This window comes from Castor canadensis, chromosome 15 (assembly GCF_047511655.1).
Source record: "Castor canadensis chromosome 15, mCasCan1.hap1v2, whole genome shotgun sequence".
In the NCBI taxonomy this organism is placed as follows: Eukaryota; Metazoa; Chordata; class Mammalia; order Rodentia; family Castoridae; genus Castor; species Castor canadensis.
Window position 1 is genome coordinate 23767717 of NC_133400.1, and position 27886 is coordinate 23795602.

The window sequence follows — 27886 nt, forward strand, 5'->3', positions numbered from 1 at the left end:
TGGGTGGTACATAAATAAAAAGAGTATATATGCTCTCAATACATGATCCTTTGGAGGGGGAAACTTCATATCCAAGCCATAACTCTGGGAAAATAAACCATTTTTAAGTCAGCAAATCACAAACACACAAATGAGATTGCAAAGTACACAGCACTTCCTAAGGAATTAAGCAGTTTATTCTGAGATTATGTAATGGTTGGGTTATCTGTTATAGGGGATTCAAGAAAACATATTTTGCTTTTCCAGCATATTGACTTTACCAAGTAACTCAGCGAAAGCTTCTCTTTCTCTATTTAGGATTCCAATTTTGTGTTCATAAGTGTCAAATTTAACACATGGAATTCACTGATACTGAGATTACTCAGATCATAGAACTCTTCCTGTCATTCTCCCTTGAAGAAGCAATGTTGGTAGAAATAGGGTGTCAAGGACTAGGAGAAGTCCAAGAATCTTAGATAACTTTATCTGCTTAATAAAAGCAGATCCACTCAGCTCTTAAAAGATGGAATAGAAAAGATGTGAGCAGTTAAAAGAATCTTCTTCCTGTTTTTGTAACAGATATATGCATATTCAGAACACAAGGTCATTGTCATCATTAATCTGCCTGATATTAAACAATTTGCTTCTACAACATACAACAAATATTTGGAAATATGTGATTGATTGATAACTTTTTGTTGCACAATTCATCTAGAGAAATGACGATTTTTATGAAAGAGTTATATCTTGAGGAAATATTGTTACTTCTGTGCCAGGTGTAGGTCACAGTTCACAAACTTATATATATTATTTCTATGAATTAAACCAAGTTTATTCTCATTGTACAACCTCTCTTCCACCACAGTGGTTAAAAAATCAATCTTAGTATTTTGAAGCTGTTTTTTTTTTCTTTTCTTTCTTTCCTTTTGGCAAGGGAGTTTGATGTCTGAGGCTAAGTTCTGGAAGACTGTGCATAGCTTAGTTTAGGGATGGGGAGACAGATGGCTCTTATTCTCCAGTTTGTGAACATAGATCTTCATCAAAATATGCCAGAATCTTTAATTCTTCACCTTTCAGTTCTTAATGTTTTCTTCAGTACATGAGTTTCCCACTTGGAGGCACTTTAATACTGCAGTGTTTTTTTGTCCTCCTGGGACATAAACATTTATGTGTGAGTGACATCGTTCCAATTTGACTACCTTGTCCATGCAAGCTTCCCTTTTCTGATGTCTTGTTCTCTTCTTAAGACTGCCTGGGAGGTAGTTTTGGCTCCAAGGAAGACTTATTCTGATTCATTTTTACATAGTTCCTTAACAGAAAAAGCACAGCATTCTATAATCCCCGGCATGAAGGAGGGCCAGGAAGCTAATCTATTTGCTCATGTGTTTATATTTCCTTCAAGTCATTTTGTCTTTGCCTCAGAGTTCATAATTTCCTTAAGAATTGTAGCTTTCAAAAAACAAAATCTACAGAGGGTTTCTTTCTTCTCTTCCTAATAATATTGCCCTTGTTAATTTAATTATACTATATTTCTGTTAAATGGGTGGGATTAATAATATGCTGAATCTCCTTTCTAAGGAGAGAGGAGGGAGAGACAGGTATTTTATAATGTTTGCAACCTTCTTATGGCTCATCAGTGGTTATTATATTTCTTTCTGGCCTGAGAATAGAATGTAGAAGCAGGAAAGTGCTTGAAGGAGGACACAGAAAAAGGGGAAATCTTATACACAGAGCAAAGAAAAAGGATATGGGTTGCTTTTGAACAATAGCTGACAACATATTTGAGCCATGGTTGAGTCATCTATTGAATAAAGGATGACCCTGAATATCTAACTATAATTTTTAAAGAGTAAATATAATATAATTATTGCCCTTTTTTTTTTTTTACTACTTTGGAAGCCTATCATTTTGATTACAACCATTGGAAGAAAGTCATGGAAGTAAACCAATGTACAGGTATCGATACATGGCTATGACATAATAAATCAAAAACATTGACCAGGATGTCACTTAATTGCATAAAATGTGAGATTAAAAATATGGAAAATTCAGTTCATCCATGTTATGGACTGTTGTTGCCATTAATAAAGGCATATGATTTTGGATATTTCAGTGAATCTTTGTTTCCTCATTCACATTTAAAATGCCATCATCAGCAACACCACCAACAACAGGTGTTGGCGAGGATGCGGGGAAAAAGGAACCCTCTTACACTGTTGGTGGGAATGTAGACTAGTACAACCACTCTGGAAAAAAATTTGGAGGCTACTTAAAAAGCTGGACATCGATCTACCATTTGATCCAGCAATACCACTCTTGGGGATATACCCAAAAGACTGTTACTCCAGAGGCACCTGCACATCCATGTTTATTGCGGCACTATTCACAATAGCCAAGTTATGGAAACAGCCAAGATGCCCCAGCACTGACGAGTGGATTAAGAAAATGTGGTATCTATACACAATGGAATTTTATGCAGCCATGAAGAAGAACGAAATGTTATCATTCGCTGGTGAATGGATGGAATTGGAGAACATCATTCTGAGTGAGGTTAGCCTGGCTCAAAAAGCCAAAAATCGTATGTTCTCCCTCATATGTGGACATTAGATCAAGGGCAAACACAACAAGGGGATTGGACTATGAGCACATGATAAAAGCAAGAGCACACAAGGGAGGGGTGAGGATAGGTAAGACACCTAAAAAACTAGCTAGCATTTGTTGCCCTTAACGCAGAGAAACTAAAGCAGATACCTTAAAGCAACCGAGGCCAATAGGAAAAGGGGAACAGGTACTAGAGAAAAGGTTAGATCAAAAAGAATTAACCTAGAAGGTAATACCCACGCACAGGAAATCAATGTGAGTCAATGCCCTGTATAGCTATCCTTATCTCAACCAGCAAAACCCCTTGTTCCTTCCTATTATTGCTTATATTCTCTCTACAACAAAATTAGAGATAAGGGCAAAATAGTTTCTGCTGGGTATTGAGAGGGGGGAGCGGGAGGGGGCGGAGTGGGTGGTAAGGGAGGGGGTGGGGGCAGGGGGGAGAAATGAACCAAGCCTTGTATGCACATATGAATAATAAAAGAAAAATGAAAAAAAAAATAAAATAAAATGAAAGCATGGTAAAATGGGGTTTTGCAAAGCTTTATCCATCCTCTATTTTGTCATAACCTCCAAGGTCCTTGCCAATTGCTTGATTAGTTCTGCAATTTTATCTCATATTGCCGTGAATTTTTTTTTCAATACCACTGTTTGAGTGAATTCACAGAAGGGAGAGACACTGTCAAAGAAACTTCATATGTAGCAGCAACTGCTAAATCTGTCCAACTTGTTCTTCATCAAGCACATGTTTTTTTATTGGAGGATTGAAAGAATGCTGTTTCATGCAAATTTTGGATACTGATACATTATTTAGGTTTGTAGGTGAATTCTTCTTTATCCTTCCTGAGGTTTATGGACCTTAGAAACACAAACCAGAGGAAATAACTCACATGTAGGTTTTTGGTTACAGAATTACTAAGGGAAATTTAGGGAGTGATGACTGAAATTTTACCTCTTTTGCACATAAAAGACTCCCTTCTGTCATACCTTTGAGTCTTTTATGAACTTCATCTTTTTGTCTTATCCTCTAAAGGAAGGTATTAGTAGTATGGCTATCCAGAGCTCTTGGCCACAATGATTAATGAGTGGAATTAATAATTTTCAAAAGTGTAAACCCTATGCTCCTCTTCCATTATTAAATGTCCCCCTTTTTTAGTCCATTTTTGAGTAATTATTAGGACTTAGACTAACAGAGCTGACACCAGTTTTCTGTCCCAGAGTCTAAAAGACTTGCACATTTGACCTGGAGGTTATTATAGAGTGATCCTGACTTCTTTCTCCTAACTCTGTGTTTCTTATTCTAGGAATATCACTCTCATTTATTTAAACTGAGGGAAGGATAAGGGAAAGAGAACCAAAGTTCATGACAGAATTCAGGTATTCTCATTCTTGTAAAGAAAACATAACAGAAATAACTTACAAGCCAGCACACTGTGAAGTAAAGCATTCTAAAAGATCTATAGTTTTATTCTCAAGTCTTTTTTTATCTGACATTATATGCACACACCCAAAACTTAATATATACTTTTAAAACCCTGTAAGAGACTACCATTTTCTTAGTTACAGGTGGTACAGAGGTAAAATATACAGTTAAAATTTAATTTGATTGAGGTTATCTCTTACTGGGAGACAAATATTTATTTAAAACTTAATTCCTTGGTGCTAATAAATTTTGTGAATAAAATAAAGCACTTAATACCTGAATTAATTTAAAGAATCTTTTTAAAACTTCCTTATATTCAGTCTGCTCATGTATTAAAAACAATAGTTGAAAATGACATTGTGTTACTTTTTAATAAGATAATGATGGGGTAATATCAATTGAGAAACATAAGAAGTTATTTAATAAATACAATATATTTGAGAGAGAATAAAAAGCACCTTAGTATCTCTTTCACACACATAAACACTTTAATCGTCCAGGAATGTCAGGTTGCTTGTTTTTAACCATCTGTTCCATTTCCCTCAATATGGTCTCTTCTTTGTCTTCTCTTTGAATAGGTATCTTGTATCAAATCTCAACAAATGTTCATACAGATTTTTAATAATTCTAGCAGTTCATCTGAAAAACCTTTGTGCTGCAAGTTCAGAACTTAAAACTTTGATTTGGCAAGTGTAGAATAACAGAAAGGAAAAAATAGGCACAGGATGAGCATATTGGTCAAAATGGTCTCCATGCCTAGGCCATTAGACCATGTTTGAGCAAACAGAGGAGATAGCAGAAGACCAGGGCTTTTTATATTCCATAGGTTTTATGCTCTATCAAGGAATATGTTTGGAAAGTTCAAAATTGATGATTCTTTAAATTGTGCTTGTAATTCTTAAATGCAAAGTTCTTCTAAAAGTTCTAACATATTAAATATTTAGAGTAGTTTTGGGCTATGCATAGTGACACATGTCTATAATCCCAGATACTCCAGAGGCAGAAATAGGAGGACTACAGTTGAGGCCAGCCTGGGTAAAATTAGTGCAAAACCTTATCTAAGAAAGAAACTAAAAGCAAATGGGCTGAGGGTGTGGTTAAAGTGGCAAAGTCTTTCACTAAGCAAGTGCAATATCCCAAGTAAAAAATAATAATAATTCTTAGACAAATTTTCTCATAGATTTCTATGGACTTTGCTGTGAAAAGGAGCTGGTCCTGCCTTTCTAAAATAACGATGCATTTTCAACATCTGAATGATGTTCCTCGAGTTTTCTGACAGTACTGTCGATGAACTATGTACTTGACAACACCTTTTGAGAAATTTCTTTCTCAGGTATGGAAGTCCATGAAAGCATGGAGTTCTCCTGAAGTCATTTGCTTCATTGTTATTAGTTATAATAGCTATGAATCAAAAGTGCCTACTGTATTCAGTCATTAAACTTTTTACTGTAGTCATATAATTCAGAAGCCCCAAGATAGATCTTCAGGTAACTCTTGTTACAACTTAAGAAATATGAAGCTAAATAAGGCATGCACTTACTTTTCTTTCACATAACCAGAAGCACAGCATTTAGCTTTGTAAAACTAATATGGTAGTGTTGATGGTGTTGAGGATCCAGCAGGATCATCCCTATCCTATAGATGTGACCTTGGTTCTTTTGCTGACATAGCTGCTAAAACACCAGTCATCAAATTAATGTTTAAGGTCTAAGGAAGAAAGGGGTAAAGACTAAGAGAGTTCATCTAATTCAGTTTACTTTAAAGAGATTTTGTGGAAGTCCTACACAATGACTTCCTACTACATCTAATTGGCTATGCAATTAACTAGCAAGGCTCAAAATTGTGATAGTTTTGTAGACACACATTACTACTCATAGCAATATAGGTGTTCTTTTATTATTTGAAAAGAAAAGGATATTCACAGTCTCTACTATGATATAATTATCCCCATTTCCTCATAAGGAAATTGATATATACTCTGTTAATTTAAATATTTTCTTACCATGAGCATATCACTTATTTTTCTATGTCCAGAAATCGCATCAAGCCATTTCTTCACATATTCTAAGAGCACCTATTTCCTCATGTTCTCTGTTGATGGATTTACTAATCCTTTAAGATGGGCTCAGATAGTTACTCAACTAACTGTGCACTAAATTTTTTGACACAGTTTCATTATGCACTCAGGTTAGCCTGAAATTACCTTTGCTGTCCAGGCTGGGGTGGAATTCATGATCCTCCTGCTTTGTATTCTGAGTACTAGGATTTCTCCCATGTACCACGCCTGCTAATGTGTATACTAATTCTATAAGCCTAAGGAGTTAATCATACCTTCAGTTATTACAAACTCATTTGAACTATATGCTAGTGATTATCCCACAGCTTCTAATTTCTGCACAGACAGTTATTTTCTCCCTCATCTAAGTGAAACTTTTTAAAGTCCAAGTCATATTTTATACATTACTATTTTTGTTATTATTATTGCTTCAACTGAGTAGCCTTTTTTGATTATTAAATATTTATTTTCCTATTTTCAATGAATACAAAACTAGTTTATAAACAATGTTAGTAAATCTAATTTGCTAGAAAGTGATAGATGATGCCAAGAAAATAAAAGGATACTGCACAATGATTTGATTTTCATAGTTGTAATTGTAAATTTGTTCAATGATTTCCAACAACTAATTCACTTCTAATGAGTAAATAATGACAGCAGTCAGTATAATTCCTAGGCTTTACACAGAGGAGTTGAACCTTTCTTGTCATTACTTTGAAAACATTATGTATTGCATACTTATTTCATCTCGAAATGTTTTGCTAAAGTCAAAAAATAGACTTATAATTTTGTTTTCTTGGCTTAGCTTTCCTGCCTCAGGATTGGCAATCTTATTTGTCATTTAGCTATTTTCACCAAGATGATTTTATTGGTCTTGGAGGAAATAGTGTAGGCAGTCTTGCCTAGTAAAAATTGTTTCATGTCAGTGACGTTTCTTCTTATTTATTGTTGATATCAATGATTGCTCAGAACTGCTGCACACAGTTCTTTCTCACTGTATTGCTTTCAAAATCAACATTGGACTTTAAAATGTGACTCTTGCTATCTTTTGTCTCTCTAAACTATCATTAATACCTAATTTTGACATAGAGATTTGAATGATGAATGTACTTTCTGTCCTTTTTATGATTTTAGATTTGAAGAGACTTAAGTCAACACATGTTTTCATGTGTATTACAACATGAGCTACAAAGGGAGATAAATTATTTTGAATGCATTGATTTATCATCAGAACAATGATGCAAGTTCTTAATATTATTTCCAAACATTACTTTGCAGAGAAGTCTTACTTAGTTTAGGGTGCTTTTAAAGAGAAAACCATGAAGATGATGAAACATTTTCAAATATTTGCTAAGCCTTTTATCTCATTGTTTTGCAGTCATCCCTCATAGACACAAAAATAGTCACATTTTGGGGGAATTAAAAACTCACATTTTCATGCCTGGGTTTGGCTATATTTACATTTTAAAGATTTTCATGACATAATGTCAATAAACAAATGTGTATAAATGTTCATCCCTTGCTAGATACATGTGAGAATCAATATCCATGAAAGCAGCATGGTTTCTAATAGCGTCTTGATAATATCCCTAAGGAACCTTTACAAAAAACTATCATGATTCTTAAAAAAGTTGCTGTGTATACATTATGTTAGTACAGTCAGCAGGACTTCAGTCTCCTTGTAGTATTTAAGCTCTAAAGAGTCCCAGTAGTTAATGTAAACAAGAAAACCCAAGCAAGAGAAACTGCATGTAATATTTGAGTCTAATATGTGCTTGGAGAAGATGTCTATTGAGACCTGCCAAAAAGGATCTATTTAGCACCAGTGCTGATTGCAGATTTTTGCTGGATCTTCAGTTTACAAACTTGACTCTAAAACTTTGTCTTCTCTTGAATTTTGAATAACTAATTTTTCTCTGCCAGACTACTTCATTATCTTGCTTCACTATAAAAAGAATTAACAACAAACATGCACGCACACACACACAATCTCTCTCTAATGTCTGTTCTGTTTTCAAACTCATCTATGAGTACAGTGAAGTGTTTTGGGTTTTTGGTTTCTCACTCAAAACTATTTTTCACTGCCCAAACAGATTGAGATGTATATTTTATTCTACCTATCATAGTCAAGAAATTTTGGGATTTTCTCTTCAGAGTAGAATAAAACAAACTATTTTCTCCTATTATACTCTCAACACAACACAGTACACAAATCCACACAGTACACCAGGTATGTGGATTTTTCCCACACAAGGTCTTCTCTGACATGAATTGAGAATCTTCAATTTTTTTTTTTTTTGTGGTACTGGACCCTGAACTCAGGGCCTTCACCTTGAGCCACTCCACCAGCCCTACTTTTGTGAAGGTGTTTTTGAGATATGATCTGGAGAACTATTTGCCCCGGCTGTCTTCGAATCACAATCGTCCTGATCTCTGTCTCCTGAGTAGCTAGGATTATAGGCATGAGCCACCAGCATCTGACTTCAATTCATTTTTGACATTATCCAGCAGAAATAGTATCAGGTCCTAAAGACTAAGGGCTCAGTCCACAAGACTTACTCCTCCACTCCAAATACCAATTTCAAGTAGACAGTCTCCAAACAATCCATAACATTTAGCCAAATTGTTTACAAATTGGAGAATCCCTGCCAGAAATCATAGAATTAGGGAAAAACTTATTACATCACTAGCTTATCCCAACAAAACCAGTAGTTTGTATATAAAAAAAAAGTATAAAACTCAAGACACCCAGGTGGAAGAGATAGTTAGGGTTGGGGCTGAGGGAATTGGTGCCAAGCTTCTCTGTCCTCTCTGAATGCACAGTCCAATAGAGACCTCTACATGTTCAGAAACCATAAGCTCTCCAAAAGCAATTTTCTTATGTTTTAATGGATGCTTCATTGTGCAGGCATCGCTGATTAGATCATTAGCAACCATCATCAATTCAACTTTCAGCCCCTATCCTTTCCCTGAAATTAATGGAAGCAATTCCCACCACGAAGCTTTCTAGAAGTCCTAAATACCAGTCATCTCATAAGCATACAATAAGATTCTTAACTACTCCAGAAATCCCAAGGGATTGAGAAAGTTGGGACAGAAAGGCCAAATATGTACTTATTTTTCTTCTTCTTCCCTTCCTCCTTGTCTCCCTGGTATCCTCCCTCCTCCCTCTTCCTTCCTACTTTTTTTTAGACAAGCTGAATCTTGCTATATAACTCAGACTGGCTTTGAACTCACAATCCTCCTAACTCTGCCTCCTGAGTGCTGAGATTACAGGCAGGTATTGTAATGTATTGCCAACATGCATTTATTACTATATCACAACATCACTGCTACAAACCCCTTCCTAGTTGAGAATCTTCCTCTTCTAGCTCCCCAATTTTTCAAATACTTCTTTCAACTCCCTTTTATCCTTAGATTTTTTTCAACTATAAAATAGAGTTCATGATTCTGTATTCCATATGGGATATTATGGGGTTAACATGGAATTGTTTGTCAAGTTCTTAAGAGTTATTTTGGTCACATGGTAACCTTTCTATTAATGTTAGAAGCTAACATTTTGTAAACAAGTATATATGTGTCCTTGAATGTGTTTGTGTGAAAGGATTTGGGGGAAGGGAGTAGGAATTTACAAGGGAAAGTGAAAGTCTTGAAGATTTAGAGAAAACCCAGCTTCCCTTGTTCATTCTATATTTAGTAACATTATGTCACATTGGCTAATAAATAATAAAGTATAACATAAATTAACTGTAATCAGGAAGAGATGGACATTTCTTTCTCGAAGAAAAGGGAAACAGATTGTAAGGTAGAAGAAGGACTAATCAAATGTCATACTAATATATTTTAAAACAAGATATTTCACCAAAACTATTTTTCTCAAGTATTGAAGTTTTTAATGGAAAAATATTATCATATAATTTATTCTTGTAAAACAATCACCAATGACTATTGATTCACATTTGAATTTTTATAGAAATATTTTAGTTGAGCCTTGGAATTTTAATTAATTAATTAATTAATTAATTTTTGTAGACAGGGTCTTACTATGTAGCCTTGACTCAAATTTGTCTTGCCTTAGCTTTCTGAGTGCTGAGATTACAAACATATGCCACCATTCCATTTTTTATTTATATTTTAATACTAAAAAACAAAAAGTGGAAAAAAAAAAAAAAAGGATGTGAGTTCTAGTCCCAGGTTGGTCAGTAACAGGCTTTTTACTCCTGGGCAGTGACTGTTCAAATTGCAAATGTATGTTGAAATTGCATTAAATTCTGTAGTGTGGCAATGTAGAAAGTCTGGGATACCAGATTAAAAATAATAAAGAAAATTATACTTAGTGATATTCTTTCATTCTCTTTCACCCTCCATGGGGCCTGCCCACAGCAGGGTGGTGTTTATGAACTTCTGCTATTTGTTTGCATGTTTACTTATGTTGAAATGTTCTTTCCTCTCCCTTCTTTCCTGTCTCACTCCCTGTATTTTCTTTAGATTTCAGCTCAAGCCTCACTTCTGGAGAAGCTTACTCACTCTTGCTACTTTTCTTGACTATGCAAATATCCTCTAACACACATATCTGGCTGACTTTATATTTCGGTGCATGTTTTGTTAGTTTTTTTCTCTAGTAGAATGCAAGAAACATGAAATCAGGAATCTTTTCTGTTATGCTTACCATTGGATATTCAATGTCACATTCATATATGTCAGAAAATAAAATTGAATAGATGGGTACATTCACAAATGTTTTAGTCTCACTCTAGTGCTAAGGAAACCAAACTTTTATGTCAATAAATACTTTGTGTTGTTACTAATAACAAAAAGAAGCAAATATATTTAGGCAGCAAAGAACACTCACCAAAAAGGGCAATCTGACAACCATTTCTGTAGGAATGGTGTGTGGATTCTAAAAGGATTATCTAAAAGATCCACAAAGATTGAAAATTTAACAACCTGATAATAGTTCATACAACTTGTTCACACTGTCACCTGAAATCTGATTAATAAATTTTCTAATATTTTGTGAGCTGATTGTTAAATCTATGACAACTTGGAATCAGTATTGTCAAAAACATTTACATCATAGACATTTTTAAATGCTATAATGCACGAGCCCTTCCTTTCTTTCCCCTAAGGACTAGTTGTTTCATCATCACTAGCATACAACTCTCAATCACACAAAACAAGAAACAGCCACCAAAGACTGGATAGTCTAGAGAGTGAAAGGGACTCAGAGATTTCCGAGTTAGGAAAAATGTATTTTCTAGATATAGCACATTAATTCAATTATTATATGATTATGATCAGACGAGATCGGGAGTGTTCAGGGTGGTATGGCTGTAGACTATTATGTGATTATGAATATAGTCGATATATTCTATTTTCCGTTCATAATAAAATCTGATGTCATCAATATTGTCAACAATATCATCAGTTTCAACATCATCATAACTAATCTTCATAAGAAACATAACATTTAGGACAACTATTCACTATAATCTAGATATCATTAATATGAAATGCAAAGAAATGAATTTACTTAGCCACGGTAAGGAAACTTAAAGTCTGTATGGCTTGGAATTGTAACTAAGAATTCTTCTTTCAAAAATAATCAGGGGACTTATCATTTTTTTTGGTATAATTACCCCACCCTCAACCTTGACCCCTAACTTCCTGTAATATTATGTAAATAATTTGCTCTTCATCCCCATTTCTTGGTTCATAACTTCCTCTCCAAGGCAGGCCATAGTAACTAGGATTTCTTTCCCCAAAGCAGATCATAGAAACTAATTTTCTCATGACTTTCTGCCTTGGGATGGCTGTATAGAAATTTTCTAACCTGAACTTAAAGAGGAGTCCTGCTTATACCCTGGAAGGAGCAAAACATTAGAGTAGATGTGTAGTTCTGAGTTTCCCACAGACTTCTAGAACTTCCTCTTTTTTTCTTTTTGGCAGCACAGGGATTTGAACTCAGGGTCTCATGCTTCCCGTTTGAGCCACTCTACCATTTGAGCCACTCTATCAGCCCATCAGAGAGCTTCTAAATAGTTGAATACACGGAAGTTCAGAAAGTGGTGTGTTCTGAGAAGGCATGTAAGCTTCACACTCCTTCCCCTTACCTTGCTTTATGCATTTTTTCATCTGTATCTGCTATAAAAAACCTTTTTTCTAAACAGGTAAATGCATTTTCCTGAGTTCTGTGAGCCACTCAAGAAAATTAACTGAAGCAAAAGAGGGGATTTTGGGAACCTCAATTTGAAGCCAGTAAGTCAGAAGTTCAGGTAAAAATGACTTAGAGCTTGCAATTGACACCTGAGGCTCAAAACTTGTGGTGATAGTCTTAGAACTGCAGTGAATTAGGGGACTCCCAGCTGGTAGCCACCTATGCAGAATTAAGTGCTTGCTTTCTGGCCAGTTGGATGAAATCTGCACATTTTTTGAGGTTTTTTGCATTGATTGTGAGTGAGAGTAGGAGAATTAATAGACATTTAGGTTCATCTTGGTAGACATTTCCATAGCCAGAGTTTAAACATTTCTTATTCATTATATTTGTTATATATTTCTCAAAGGCATTTGACTGAAGTTTCTCCTAACTGGGCCACCCATGCCTGAAAACATCACATTATCTTGGTGTGAGTTTGGATTTTCCCACCCAGAGTATGAAGTGAATTTCTAGATATCAATAAGCTTCATTGTATATTCCGAAAGTTTTATATCAGGAAAATCATAAAGCAGGATTTCCACTAGGTGTCTGCTGCAATAAGGACTATTTAATACCTGAGTTGTTAAAAACATTTTCCTTCCAGTTGGGAAAATATTTTTTAAAGTATGCCTAAGTAAAGCCTTCAGGCAAATGAAAGAAAAATAATGGTAGCATTCTTCAAGAAGCACCCTGGAAACAAGATTTCATTATTTTCCTGTCATTTCTCATGCCACAGGTCTCCTAAAATTTGGATTACAGTACTAAGGACATATGACAAATGCCATCATAACAAATAAGTGAAAAGATCAATTCATTTGCTGCAGAAAATTCTATAAGCAGGTAATCTTAATAGCATTTTTGCAATTCACTATCAGTGAATTGAAATGAAAATGGATTATAGAATCTCCAAAATTAAAAATGGATTTGTATACACCTTTCCCAAGACAACCTCTTGTCATGAAATATCTTATCATTCTTCACCCATCTTTTATTGCTATTGATGTAAGGGAACATTATCTCAAAGCAACTGATCAATATTATCATAATCTCCTAAAATTTTATCTCTGATTATTGACATTTGAAAACACATCTTTGGTCACTCGCTTTCATAATTGTTTTATTTATTTTTCAGTTCATTCAGTACTTAGAATATTCATGACACATTTCAGAAAATGTTTACATAAATATAACAGTTCCCTAAAAACCAATGCTCTTTCATCTTAACATACAAAATCGACAATAAAATCGAAATGTGCCAGTGTCTCTTTTACACATCTCCATGTTTGCTTGAATTCAAGTAATCAATGTTATTGGTAACATTACTTTTAATATGTATTACATATCCATAAATATATTTGCCAGCATAGTGCTATGTGTCTGGAGTGAAAGGGAATTTTATCTATACATTTATCTTACAGATATATGTTTGTATTACGTATCACATGAAAAGTACCATTTGGAAATAATGCATAGGCCTAGCACGTACCAAGCCCTGTATACATTTTCCAGTACCTCAAAAAATGAAAATGATTTAAGAATGGAAAAGGATAACTATTATAACTATAAATATTATATTTTAAGCAAAAACAGTAAATCCCATACCTGAATTATTTTAGAATACCATCCAAAAGCCCATGAATTAGAATCTGTTCAATCATCAGCATCTATATTAAAATTCTCTCATTACAAGGACAGAAATCTAAATTTGCTATTTCATGTATGACAAATAGTAGTATTGAATGTAAATTATAGTGTCCATGTCTGTCAATCTATCAGTCATATATCTCTCTGTCATCTATCTAATCTATCAATCAATTTAACTATGAAGAGAGACAGAGAGACAGAGATATAGGCAGAGACACAGAGGAAAAACAGAATGTCAGAACAAGAGTCATAAAATTTCACCATTAACAAATATGTAAAGAGCACCTCTTACCTGGTTACAGTGCTAAACACTTTACAGATACCATATCCTTTAACAGTTTTTAGAGCCTTCGATGTGAATATTTATTTAAATTGAGAAGTTTCTTCATGTTCCCAGAGGTCCATTTTGTAGAAAATGAAATTAAATAACACATTTTAGGGACCAGTGATACTTCCTATAACCTACAGATGGTCCAAATATTAGTCTGTCACTTTTCTACTGTATTTCTTTTTATAAAATGAACTTGAGGGTCATTCTAATGGTTAGTTTAAATTTTGAATTGTACCTCATATAATGACATTCCTGTCTTGTTTGTTTATAACTGAAAGTAGAGTAATCTGTGGCAAAACACATTTTGTTCACTATCAATTTACATGCAAATATTTCTATGTATATATTTATTTCTGTATTTACATTCATTAATAAACCAGAGATGAATATTCAGGCATGACATGGGTAGGATGGTGGGGGGGCATGATAAGTTGAAAACTTTTAGACAAAGATACAAATGATATATTAGTGAACTTAATGAGATTCTCTGTTTTGAGAAATGTTGTAATCAAAAAACTAAAAAGATATTGTGGCTTGTGGAAGATCTTTCAGACTGTTTTTTAAAAAGGTCTTGAGCTAACTTTTAGCTTTATTCCTCATGGAATAACCCAAAATAAAAATAAATTAAAAAAATGGTTGAAATATTGACAGCCAGGTGATTCCACTAGTGTGTCTACTGTGTTGAAGAGTGACTAAGGGAAGAAGGAAACATCACTGATGTAGATATATGGGACTCATCTACTGTGAATGCACACATACACACACGCACACCCCCCCACCCACGCACAGATTGTCCTCCCACCTAAATAACACATCATCTGCAATGACACTTAAACTTCCTTCTTTAGTTTCTGCTCACTAATAACTTCTCTGATTTGCTAAGGTTTCAGAAACAATAGGTTCATTATGTACTGTATTATTTGCTTGTCATTCTGCATGCAAGAAATATTTGGGAGCAAATCTTAGACTGTAACTAAACTACTTAATTTGTAAAAAATTTTCCTCAGAATGTTTCTTAATTGTTTATTATTTGCTTTTGATCTGCTAGTTATAGTTATTTTATATTGTTTTCATTATTTTACGTTATCTGGTGAAAGGGGTTTTGATAATATATATATACATATATATATTCCAATGTTACATGCATTCTTATGATATACTTTGATCAAATTCACACTCTGTAATTACTCTGGCTTTTCTCCCTCCTCTTTTAAAACAGTTTTGATGGGCTTCATTATTCTATGTTTCTTTCACCCTGTACACTTCCACTTATTGTCATTACCACAAAGTCTCCTCATTAGACACTTGTTTATACTTGAGCTACTCATTTATTCAGGTATAAATTATGCATATAAGAGAGAACATATGATATTTGTCTTTGTCTCAGTTATCTCAGTTAACATAATAGTTTCCAATTTCATCTATTTTCCTACAAATGACTTAATTTTATTCATCTTTAAGGCTAAATAATATACCATTGTGTGTACATACCACATTTTCTTCACACATTTTCTTTATCCATTCATCAGTAGATAGAAACTTGGGTTGATTTCATAGTTTTCCTATTGTGGGTAGTGCTGATGTAAACATAGGTGTACAAGTATTTCTATTGTATGCAGATTTAGATTCCTTCACATGTATCCCCAGAATTAGTATAGCAAAATATATGGTAGTTCTATTTTTATTTTTTTCAGAAGCTTGCGTATTAATTTTTATAGAGGCTGAAATAATTTACATTAACACAAACAGTATATATATGTTCCTTTTTCTCACATCTTTGTGATTATTTGTTATTGTTTCTTTTATGGTGATTACCATTCTGATGGGGGGTGAAATGGAATGCCACTATAGTTTTGATTTGCATTTCCTTTTTGGCTAAGGATGTTAAGAATGTGTTTATGTATTAATTGGCCATTTGTACTTCTTCATTAAAGGACAGTCTGTTCAACTCATATGCCCATTTATTAAGTAGATTTTTTTTCCTTTGGCTATTTAAATTTTTGAGCTCTTTATATATTATGGATACTAATCTTTTGTCTGATCCATAGCTGGCAGAGATTTTTTTTCATTCTTCAAGTAGTCTCTTCATTCTGATAATTTCTTCCTTTGCCATGAAGTAGCTTTTAATCATATAGAATCCCATTTGTCAATTCTCATTCTTATGTCTTGAGAATTTGCAGTTTTATTCTGAAAGGCTCTACCTGTGCTTATATTTTCAAGGGTCTTGTCTATGTTTCCTCTAACACTTTCAAAGTTTCAGAACTTACATTTATACCATTAGTCCATTTTGAATTTTTGAATTAATTTTTATAGAGGGAGATATTCAGTTGTCTCAACATTTGTTGAAAAGGTTGTATTTTCTCAAATTCACATTTTTGGCACTGTTGTCAAAAATAAGATGGCTGTAGCTGCATGGGATTATTTCTGGATCTTTATTTTATTCCATTGGTCATTGTGTATTTTCTTTTGTTATTATGGCTCTCTATATAATTTGAAGGCAAGTATTGCAATGCTTCTAGCAATTGTTCTTTGTGCTTAAGATTGCTTGGGCCATTCAGGGTCTTTTGTACCTACATATGAATTTTAAGATTGATTTTTCTATTTCTATGAAAAATGACATTGTATTTCTATGGTTATTGCATTGAATCTACAGCCTGCTTTTGGTAGTATAGCCATTATTACATTATTTCTGCCAGTCCATAACGTGAGAGCTCTTTCCATCTTCTAATGAGTACTTAAATTTCTTTTTTCACGGTTTTCATTACAGAAGTCTTTCACCTCCCTTGTTAAGCACAATATTTACAAAGTATTTATATATATATTTTTGAGACGATTGTGAATGGAATTGTTTTTCTGAATTTTTTCTTAGCCTGTTCATTATTGGTATATAGAAAGCTATTTGTTTTTGTATATTAATTTTGTATCCTGCTACTTTACTAAAAGTATTTACCAGATCGAATAATTTTTTGGTGGATATTTAAGGGCCTTTTAAAATAGAAACATATCATCTGCAAATAGGGACAATTTGACTTCTTCTTTTCTAATTTGCATCCTAGTTCTTTCTTTCTCTTGACTTACTGCTCTGGGTTAGAATTTAAACACTATACTGAAGTAGAGTAGAAGGAGTGCACACACTTGTCTTATTCTTGACTTCAGATGAAGTGATTTTAATTTTTTCTCCCATCTAATGCAGTGTTGGCTATATATTCTTTACATATAGCCTTTATCATAGTGTATAATCTTTATAATATATGTTTGAATTTGGTTTACAAGTACTTAATTAAGAATTTTTGCATTTGTGTTCATCAATAAAATTTGTCTGAAGTTTTCTTGTATCCTTACTGGTTTTTGGTATGAGGGCAATACCGAATTCCTAGAATGAGTCTGCCAGTACATTGGTGTTAGCTCTTTTTGAATGTCTGGTAAAATTCAGCAGTGAATACATTAGGACATAGGCTTTTCTTTGTTGAAAGACTTCTTATTGCTGCTTTAATTTCACTACTTATTATAGATCTGTATAGGTGATTTATATCCTCCTGGATATCTTTTAATAGGTCATCTGCATCTAGAAATTTATCCTTTTCTTCTATATCTTCCATTTTTTTAAAATATATTTTTAATGATCCTCTGAATTTTATTAGTGTTTGTTGTGATATCTCCTTTTTCATATGTAATTTTATTAATTTGGATCTTTCCCCTCTTTCTGTTGGTTAGTTTGGTCAAAGTCAATCTTTTGTTCAATTTTTTTTCTTTTCAAAGAGCCTTTTTGCTTCATTGATTCTTTATATTGTTCTTTTAGTATCCATTTAGCTAATTTCTGCCCTGATCTTTAGTATTTCTTTTGTCTATGGCTTTTGGATTTGATTTGCTATTGTTTTCCTAAGAGCTTATGATATTGTTGAGTTATTTATTAGAGATCTTTTGATTTTTTAATTTAGGTGTTTATAGCTATATATGTCTTCACACTGATTTCTCATGTTTATAGTCTCTGGTAACTTGTGTTTTCATTTTCATTTAGTTCTCAGACTTATTTTATCCTCCCTCCTCATTTCTTCCATAACTCACTGATCAATCAATAGTGAATTGTTCAGTCTCCATGTGTTAGGATATTTTCTGTAGTTTCTCTTGGTATTGGTTTCTAGTTTTACTCCATTGTAATATGATAAGGCACAAAAATTATTTTAATCTTCTTATACTTGTTAAGACTTGCTTTATATCCTAAGATAGGATATATTTTGGAGAACATTCTGGAGGCTGCTGAGAAGAACATGTTGCTGGTCTAGTGGTTGTGAATTGTCAATGTTTTTGTCATGAAAGGTTTTTCTTATTCAATTATAATGGATAACTTTTCTGGGTACAGTTATCTAGGTTGACAATTATTTTCTTTCAGGACTTGAAATGCATAATTGTATGCCCTTCTTGCTTTTAAAGTTTCTGTTGAGAAATCTGCAGTTATTAAGATAGGTTTGCCTTTATAAGTGATTTGTCATTTCTCTTTAATAGCTTTTAATATTCTTGTTCTGTATACCTATTGTTTTAAATTTAATAAAAGATGGGAAGGTTTATTTCTGGTCTTGTCTATTTGGAGTCATAAAAGTCTCCTGTATTTAAATGATCATTTCTTTCTCAAGGTTTTTGGAAGTTTTCTGTGATTGTTTTATAAAATATGTTTTACTCACACATTTAGCATGTGTCACTTTTACTTTTTCTATATCTATGACTCAAAGATTTTAATGATGTCTCAAATATCTTACATGTTCCATGTAGGCTTCTTTAGTTTCTTTTTTTTTCTATCTTCATCTCCATGTTCTAATACATCTGCCTTTTGTTCAAGCCCTGATATTCTTTTGCTTTTTATTCATTTATTCATACATGCATACATTGTTTAGGCCATTTCTCTCCCCTATCCCCCACCCTGTCCCTCTCCCTATCCCCTACTTTCCCTCACTTCCAAGCAGAACCTTATCTGCCCTTATCTCTAATTTTGTTGAAGAGAAGACATAAGCAATAATAAGATAAACAAAGCGTTTTTGCTAGTTGAGAGATTCCTAGCATTGCTTCCATGTACAAATATGTTACATCCCAAGTTGATTTATCTCTAACTGATCTTTACCCTGGTTCCTGATCCTGTTCTCATATTGACCTCTATCATTTTAAGGTTTCTGCATTAGTTCCTCTGCAGTGGGGATATCAAATACTATCATGTTTTGGGTTTCTTACCTATCCCCATACCGCCCATGTGTGCTCTCCCCTTATCATGTGAGTGACTTTAGATCTAGGGCAAATACAGTAATGTGGTTGGACTTAAGCCCTGATATTCTGTCTTAAATTTTTTCCAGCCCGTGGAGAGACTTTCAACTAAAGATTTTTTTTTTTTGGCAATACTGGCATTTGAACTCAGAGCCTCATGCTTGTTAAGCAGTTACTCTAACTAACACCTGAGCCACTCTGTCAGCCCTTTTTTGTGTTGGATGTTTTTAAAGCAGGGTTTTGTGAACTTGTGCCCAGGCTGGCCTTGAACTGCAATCCTTCTGATTTCTGACTCTCAAGTTGCTAGGATTACAGGCATGAGCCACTGGTGCCCAGATTCAATTGAGTTTACTGTTTGACTTATTGAACTCTTCATTTCCAGATTTCTAACTTGAATGTATCAGAATTTCTATGTCTTCATTGGAGTTCCTCTCTCATGTCACGTACTTTTTAATTTTATTCATCTCTTTATTTAGGTTTTCTTTTTTTTTTACTTAATTCTTTTTTTTTCTTTTATTATTCATATGTGCATACAAGGCTTGGTTCATTTCTCCCCCCTGCCCCCACCCCCTCCCTTACCACCCACTCCGTGCCCTCCCTGTCCCCCCCACCCCCTCAATACCCAGCAGAAACTATTTTGCCCTTATTTCTAATTTTGTTGTAGAGAGAGTATAAGCAATAATAGGAAGGAACAAGGGTTTTTGCTGGTTGAGATAAGGATAGCTATACAGGGCATTGACTCACATTGATTTCCTGTGCGTGGGTGTTACCTTCTAGGTTAATTTTTTTTGATCTAACCTTTTCTCTAGTTCCTGTTCCCCTTTTCCTATTGGCCTCAGTTGCTTTTAAGATAGGTTTTCTTAAGTTTATTCAGGCATTTATTTGCACTCTTTTTAATTCCATTGATCATTCGTGCAACCACAGTTTTTTCTTTTTAATTTTAATTCTTTGTGATTTCATTCATTTCACTATCATTACTGTTGATTACTATAGAGTTGTTGAGTTTTGGAGGAGTCATTTTGTCTTATTTTTTCATGCCTTTTGTGTTTCTGTATTAGGACTTGTGCACTTGAAGTCAAGTAGTTGATTGGAAGTTTTAATCACATCAGTCTTTCAGTTGAAATATTTTCAGTATTCAGGCAGGTCATTTTGGTGGCTGTGTTAAGTTGTTATTTCTCATCATTAGACCAAGAGTATGGTTCAGTTACCTAGCATTCACCAAAGTGGTGAACACACACAGCCAGAAAGTAGGTCATGAATGTCAAATATTACAATAGCTACATGCTCACTCTTTTTGTTTTTGATTTTTTTGTAGTACTTGGGTTTGAACTAGGCACAGTTCACTTGCTAGAAAGACAAGTCCTCTACACTTGGGCCATGTCCCTAACCCTATCCATGTTTTTTGTTTCCATCATAACCCTCAGGTAATGGTGTGTGCTCCTTGTTAGGAAAGGCATTGCCTTCAACCTCTGCACCTTCCACTGCCAGAGCTCCCTACTACTTGACCTTTCCTGTGGGGTGACCTCAGACCTTCTCCTTCTTCTTGATCACATCTTGTGACTGTCTCCTCCCCAGACACTGTGGCAGGGTGTCCCAAGACTCCTTGAGCCATGATTATTCCTTGTTTTCAAGCCTCCGGAGTATCTCAGTCTCAAACAGCATCTGTCAAGAAGGTACCTTGCTGTATCTCTCCACAATACGGGGTGAGATAAAATGTCTTTCTTCATAGATGCTAGCCTTCTACACTGGAGCAGTCACTGTCACCCAGATTCCTGTATTGTCTTTAAAGCTAGTGGGAGTTGTGTGCTTATTCTGCAGGTAGAATTGATAGTGTATCACTAGGACCATTTGGTTTACATTGTGAATACATCTTGAATTTTATTTCCCCCTCGCAGGACATCTAGGATGGGCTTGGAACTGTTTACTGCTTTCCTCTGCTGCCTCAGTTTCTCCATGCTTTTCTCTGCTGTCCAGCAACCTCTTTTGTGATTCATGATGCTCTTTCTCTTCTCTCTTCAAAACATATTGTCGCCTTTGTAATCTGACATTTTTCACTCATGGAGTCAAAATGATGCATACTTTTAATCAGACATTTTGCTCCTTGGTTAAATGCAATGGAAAAGATTATGCTCACTGCAAAAACTGAATTACTTTTTGAATTCAAAAACTGAATTACTTTTTTTGAATTATATAATTTGTAGTTAGCTCTTTATCTTCCATTAGCAACAGTCATCATTTGGATATATTTTATTGTATTCCATTTTGTTTTAATTTTCCCGGCTTAACCTCATTAATCCTGCTGGTCATACTTAAAGATTAATCTGTGGAAACAACTTAACCCCTAAGCATGTATTTAATGGGCAATTGCAGTCAATGAAATGTCATACTACACACTCAGAATAAGACTCTAGGATGAGTAACTAGGTAGGAAGTATGAGTAGAAAGAGATTAAGTTTGTCTACATGTATGTTGCAGTAGCATCTCAGGTAGTAAACCAATGTAATATGTATTGACCTCGAAAACAGAATGTGTTCATAACTCATCAGCTGCTAATAGAATGGAAAACAATTCTCTTTTCAATTACTTCTTTTTAATTTTATGTGGTGCTCTAAAAACTTATTGGCAAACCAGGTAAAAGATAATTGATGAAATTCTACATTAAATGTGCTTAACAAAATTCAGTGCTCCTCAAAGAGTGGTCCTCAGACCAGTAATTGAGGTCTACATTTGAAAAGTTCTTTGGAATTTAAATGATCAAACCCCACTCCAGATCTACTGAATCAAACTTTTTGGAGTAGAATACTGAAATTTCACAAAATCACCAAATGAATTCTTAAGCACACTTGAATTTGAAAAGCATTGTTTTGAAGCAATGGTTCTTAAACTGTTAGTTTTTGGCTGGTAACATTTGCCTTTCATAGTAAAAACTGAATTTCTTAGCTATGCCAATTCCCAGACTTTACTCTAGACTCAGAAACTCTAGGGTAGGATCAGCTATCTGTGTTTTAATAACCTCTTCAAGTAATTCTGGTTCATGGTAAAGTATGAAAACCCCTGGTGGGAAGGAATATTTTAGTGAATGACAGAATCACCAGGACCCTTTCCCAAAGAATCTTAGTTATGATTTTTAAGGGTGTGATCAGGGAATCTGCATGTTAATTAGCTTTCAATTGATTCTTACACAGGTTGTCCTTGAAACACAATTTGAGAGTAGCCAGTGTATTTCTGTAGCTCAGAGTGAGCCTGCACTGTCAACCTTAAAAACAGACGTTTCAGAAGAAAATTCGGCAGGAGAAAAGAAAAAGTTTACTTAGGCAGTGGTTATTTTAAAAGTTTTTTCAGGTGTCTGAATTAGAGTAATTACTCTATATTCTTCTCATTTTCCCTAATGCAGTCCTTGCAGCCTGGAAGAGATAACCTCCTATTGGGACATTCGTATTTAGGATGCTGGGAATAATGTTGGAGATACAGTTTTAACCTCATTCATGACACCAGGAATACAATCATGCCATTATGTGTGTACTAGTTTCAGTGCCTCCAGGAGAAAATACAATTTCTGCCTCATCAAGTTTTATTGATAAAACACAGATGTAGTTATATTATTCATATGACTTTCTGAATTTGTTTTTTGTCTTTTCCAACTTTTTAAAACATAATCTTTATGTTCTTATGGGATAAGTAATCATTTGAGATACATTTAAATGAGCAAAGATCGGATTTTTTTATTTTCAGCATGTGATGGAGAAATAGAAAATAACAACAATAAAAATTGCTCTGTAGTTCTTTCTGACAGTTACTTGAAGAAGACTTACTTATCTTTTTCCACAGTGGCAGAAGAAACATCAGGCAGAGTGCATTGTTGACCCATCCATGTTACCTATGTAAGTGAGATTGTAAAAATTAATTCCTGCAAAGATGACTCAATAACAACCATAGAAGGTCTATCCATACTACAGAACAGGAGTGTCTGCTAATAAATAAAGAATACTGAGCCACCAAAAATTTAATAAAAACAGTCTGACACAAGTTATTTTTATGAGTGCAGGACATATGAGATCAAAGCAAATATATTCTTTCTTTTTAAGCAATTGCTTATTAAAACTACTCACGTTTCCTTGAAGAGGCTCAACTTTCAAACATTATTCTGAAGGATACATTTAATATGAGGTCTGATGTACATCATATTAATTAACTACATGCTCACCAACTGTATGTTTTCAAGCTCATGGGTGCCTTTTTATGCATTGGTTCTCAAACTTCTCTTTGATCATATTCATTGAGAAGGAAAAGTTCATGTCAGAAATTCCTGGTCTGAGGCTGATGCGCTGAATGGTTAGGTTGGATAAATTTATTAAATCACTTCTAATAAGTGATTGCATATCAGTTTAGAGAAGGGAACTTGCTCTTCTGTGGAAACACAGATTGTAGAATTTCTGTGCAAAATGAGTTTATAATTGAACTTGATTATTTAACACTAAAATCTTCTTTAACTGCTTATTAATTTTTTCTTTTTATATTTATTATTTTTAGCTGTACTTTTTAGTATGTTTCATTATGAATATTCCATACATGTATTTAATGAACTTTGATCATATTCATCTCCTCTATTGTTATTTCTTATCCCCCCTCTTCACTCACTTTAACTTTTCTGTTTGGTTATTTGTTTTATTTGAGTCACTTCTCTGGCAGAAACTGATATCACCTTTGCTTACCCACACAGTCTTCATGAGGCCAGTTTTTTTTGACAGCATCTAAATTTATTTTCCAAGGAAATCTTTTTTTTTTAATTGAAAAAAACAATTTTATTTAAATTTAAAATTCTTACAAAAGTTATTTTAAAATGCAAATTACAAAGTTAACCAGCAAAAAGGATATAGATAGGTATTGAGTGTATATTTTGGGGAAAAGTTAGAGGAAAAAAGGAATATTTTTAGATGAGAAAGGCTTTTGTAAAGAAGGGTTTGTCCTAAAGATTGTTTCAAATATGGAGAATAGGGATAAGGACAAACCATCAGAGGGTTTACTATGTTGTACGAAGGTCTGAGTAAGTTTTTTTTTAATTATTATTCATATGTGCATACAATGCTTGGGTCATTTCTCCCCCTGCCCCCACCCCCTCCCTTACCACCCACTCCGCCCCCTCCCTCTCACCCCCATCCCCTCAATGCCCGGCAGAAACTATTTTGCCCTTATTTCTAATTTTGTTGTAAAGAGAGTATAAGCAATAACAGGAAGGGACAAGGGTTTTTGCTGGTTGAGATAAGGATAGCTATACAGGGCATTGACTCACATTGATTTCCTGTGCGTGGGTGTTACCTTCTAGGTTAATTCTTTTTGATCTAACCTTTTCTCTAGTTCCTGGTCCCCTTTTCCTATGGGCCTCAATTGCTTTTAAGGTATCTGCTTTAGTTTCTAGCTAATTTTTTAGGTGTCTTATCTATCCTCACACCTCCCTAGTGTGCTCTTGCTTTTATCATGTGCTCAAAGTCCAATCCCCTTGTTGTGTTTGCCTCCAAGGAAATCTTTAAACTACAGGCTCCTTGAAGATGGAGAGTCTTTGGAGACGGTATAATCAATTCTATCTTATGACATAAGTGATCGGTTTACAGAGATAATTTATAGCATTTCAGAGAAATGAAGTCATTCACCCAAATATCTATTATTCTAAATAGAGCCAATCAATTTTATTTATTTCTAAACCAAATGTTTTTCTACATTATGGAGCATTTCTTCCTAAAACCTTTAGAGATTCTTCTCCTCAAACCATGTTGGTATGATTCCTGAGTCACTTTACTTTTCCTTTTTCTGCGTATTTACTAAACTTACTTTTCTATCAATTCCCTATGCAATTCCTGCTTATAGGAAATAGCAGGGGCTTACTTTCAGTATCAATTACGTGTGGATACTTTGAAAGAGTGTTCATCTATATAAGGCTCTGAGCTCAGATGTTCTACAGATTTTTATGCATCTATTTCTCCATGCTTGTATTCATATTGTATTTACATAATTACTGTATTGCCTGAAGTGCTTTAAATAATGCCAGCATTTGTGTACTGTTCTTAGTATTCAGTAATGTAAGTTATAATTTTTTTTTCAGATAGAGTTGCACACTTCTCTCCAGGCTAACGTCTTACAGTGAGTGCATCTTGCCTCAGCTCCCGAAGGAGCTGGAAATACAGTACTACAATGCTAGCTTAAGTACTTATATGTTCTATTCTTAACCTTTCCATTACTATCTGTACTATAGAATCTCTGTTCAAAAACCACACTTAAATTTGATTGATGTTTGATGGTGATTACAATTTTGGGGCTACTGAATCTTTGCAAGGCAGGCTCAGAAAGAATGACCTCTTGTAGCTCAGCATTTATTTAATTGCTTTTTAAATTGTAGGCTAAAAGCACATAGCATAAGATGTGTCCGTGTACTTATTATTGCAGTTGTATAGTTCCACAGCTCTAGATATTTTCATATTGTTGTTTAGCCATCAAAACCACATGCGTATTTATTTGGCTTACTTTTGTTAAATATTTACTGAGGTAGTTGATATTTTAAATTTGATTCCAAATTATTTTTAAATTTAATTTCCAATTATTTAGTCTTTATGTCACCTTTCATCTATTAATTTTATTAAATGCATTTATTAATTCTAGTAATTTAACTATGGCTTATTTTAAGTTTAGTAAGTGAAAAGAATGAAAATTTTCTTACGATATTTCCACTTTTTAATGCAATTCAACAAGCAACAACAAATGTTGGGGAGGATGTAAGGAAAAGGAACCCTCATATAGCTGGTGGGACTATGAATTAGTATAACCACTATAGAAAACAGTATGGAGGCTCCTCAAAAACTAAAACTAGAATTACCATATGACCCAGCAATTCCACTCCTAGGGATATACCTGAAGAAATGTAAGTCAGGTTACAACAAAGGCACCTGTACTCCTTGTTTACTGCACTGTAATTATTGTGAATAATTTCACAATAGCTAAGCTATGGAAACAGCCAAGTTGACCCACTACTGATGAATGGATAAAGAAAATGTGGTATTTATATACAATGGAATTTTATTCTGTCACAAAGAAAAGTGAAATCTTGTTCTTTGAAAGTTAATGAATGGAACTGGAGAACATCATCTTAAGTGAAGTTAGCCAGATTCAAAAGGCCAAAAACCACGTTTTCTCTCATATGTGGAATACAGACCTAATACAAATGCAGCAATTCTATGAAAAACAGCTCATGCAAGGGAGGGTAAAAGAAGGAAGTTAAGAAGGTGAATATGGTTGATATACTCTCTATGCAAGAATGAATGTAGAATTTTTAAACCAGTTGAAACCACTATAAGAACAGGACTAAGGTAGAAAGAAGAAAAATAGAGGAGATGTAACAATTAAGGCTATAATACACATATACATGGAAGTGCCTTAAGGAAACTCCCTGTGTAGCTATCTCAAACAAGCAAAAGTGTCATTTTTTTTTTCCTTTACAAAACAGGAAGATGGAAGGTCCTGCCTGGATGGGTTGGTACCAGTTGGATGGAGGAGAAGGTGGAGAAATGGTGGAAGGTGAATATGGTACAAATACTGTGTACATGTGTATGTAAATGGAAAAATTATACCTGTTGAAACTATTCCAGTAATGTGGGGAAGGAGGGATAAGGAGAATGGTGGGGGGAGTGAATTAAAGTATATTGTAAGAACTTTTGTGAATGTCACAGTGTACTCCCACCAAGCACAGCAATAAAAAAATACCATTCAAATATATAAAAATGAAAAATTTGAACCGTATCTACTGTTGGCAAGGAAATGTAAAAGCTGAAATACTCACATAATGGCATTTAGAATGTTAGGTATCAATATTAGAAGAGTTTGTTTTCAATGAAGTTGAACTTAAGTCCTCCACATAACCACAAACATACCCTTCTAACTAAACTTCTGACAGAAATATATGTATATATTTCTATATATATATTTATTATATATTTAGGGACTATATATATATATATATAGTCCCTAAATGGTGTATGTTAGAATTTTGCATAAGAAAAGAAAACATATACGATTCATTAAAGTCCCAAACTGACAATGGCCTAACAATGTATATCAGAGGTGGAACAGATAAATTAAGGTGTAAACAATTTAATGAGAATAAATGAACTCCAGTTATACACAAAACAAGGATGCAGCTCTCAATAAATGTAAGCAAACCAACCCCCTCACCCCTGCACAAATATTCACACACAAAAATGCTGTTTGGTTTATTTATATTAAATGTAACAGGCAGAAATATCTATGTGCAAAAGCCAAATGATAAGAATTCAGAATGCTCAGCTTTTAGGTTCCTTACCCAGAGAGCCAGCCTCTGGAGATGACCTCTTTCCCAAGATCCATGCAGTATGCTGCTAGGCA

General features: G+C 34.1%; 1 long non-coding RNA gene across 1 annotated transcript in view; it reads right to left on the reverse strand.

Moving 5' to 3' along the window:
* Window positions 1-27886, reverse strand: part of LOC141417397 (uncharacterized) — a 79639-nt gene that overhangs the window by 43862 nt on the left and 7891 nt on the right. The window contains exon 2 of the long non-coding RNA XR_012441938.1: window positions 23293-23357. This is a non-coding gene — a long non-coding RNA (uncharacterized lncRNA). The remainder of the gene's footprint in view (window positions 1-23292; window positions 23358-27886) is intronic.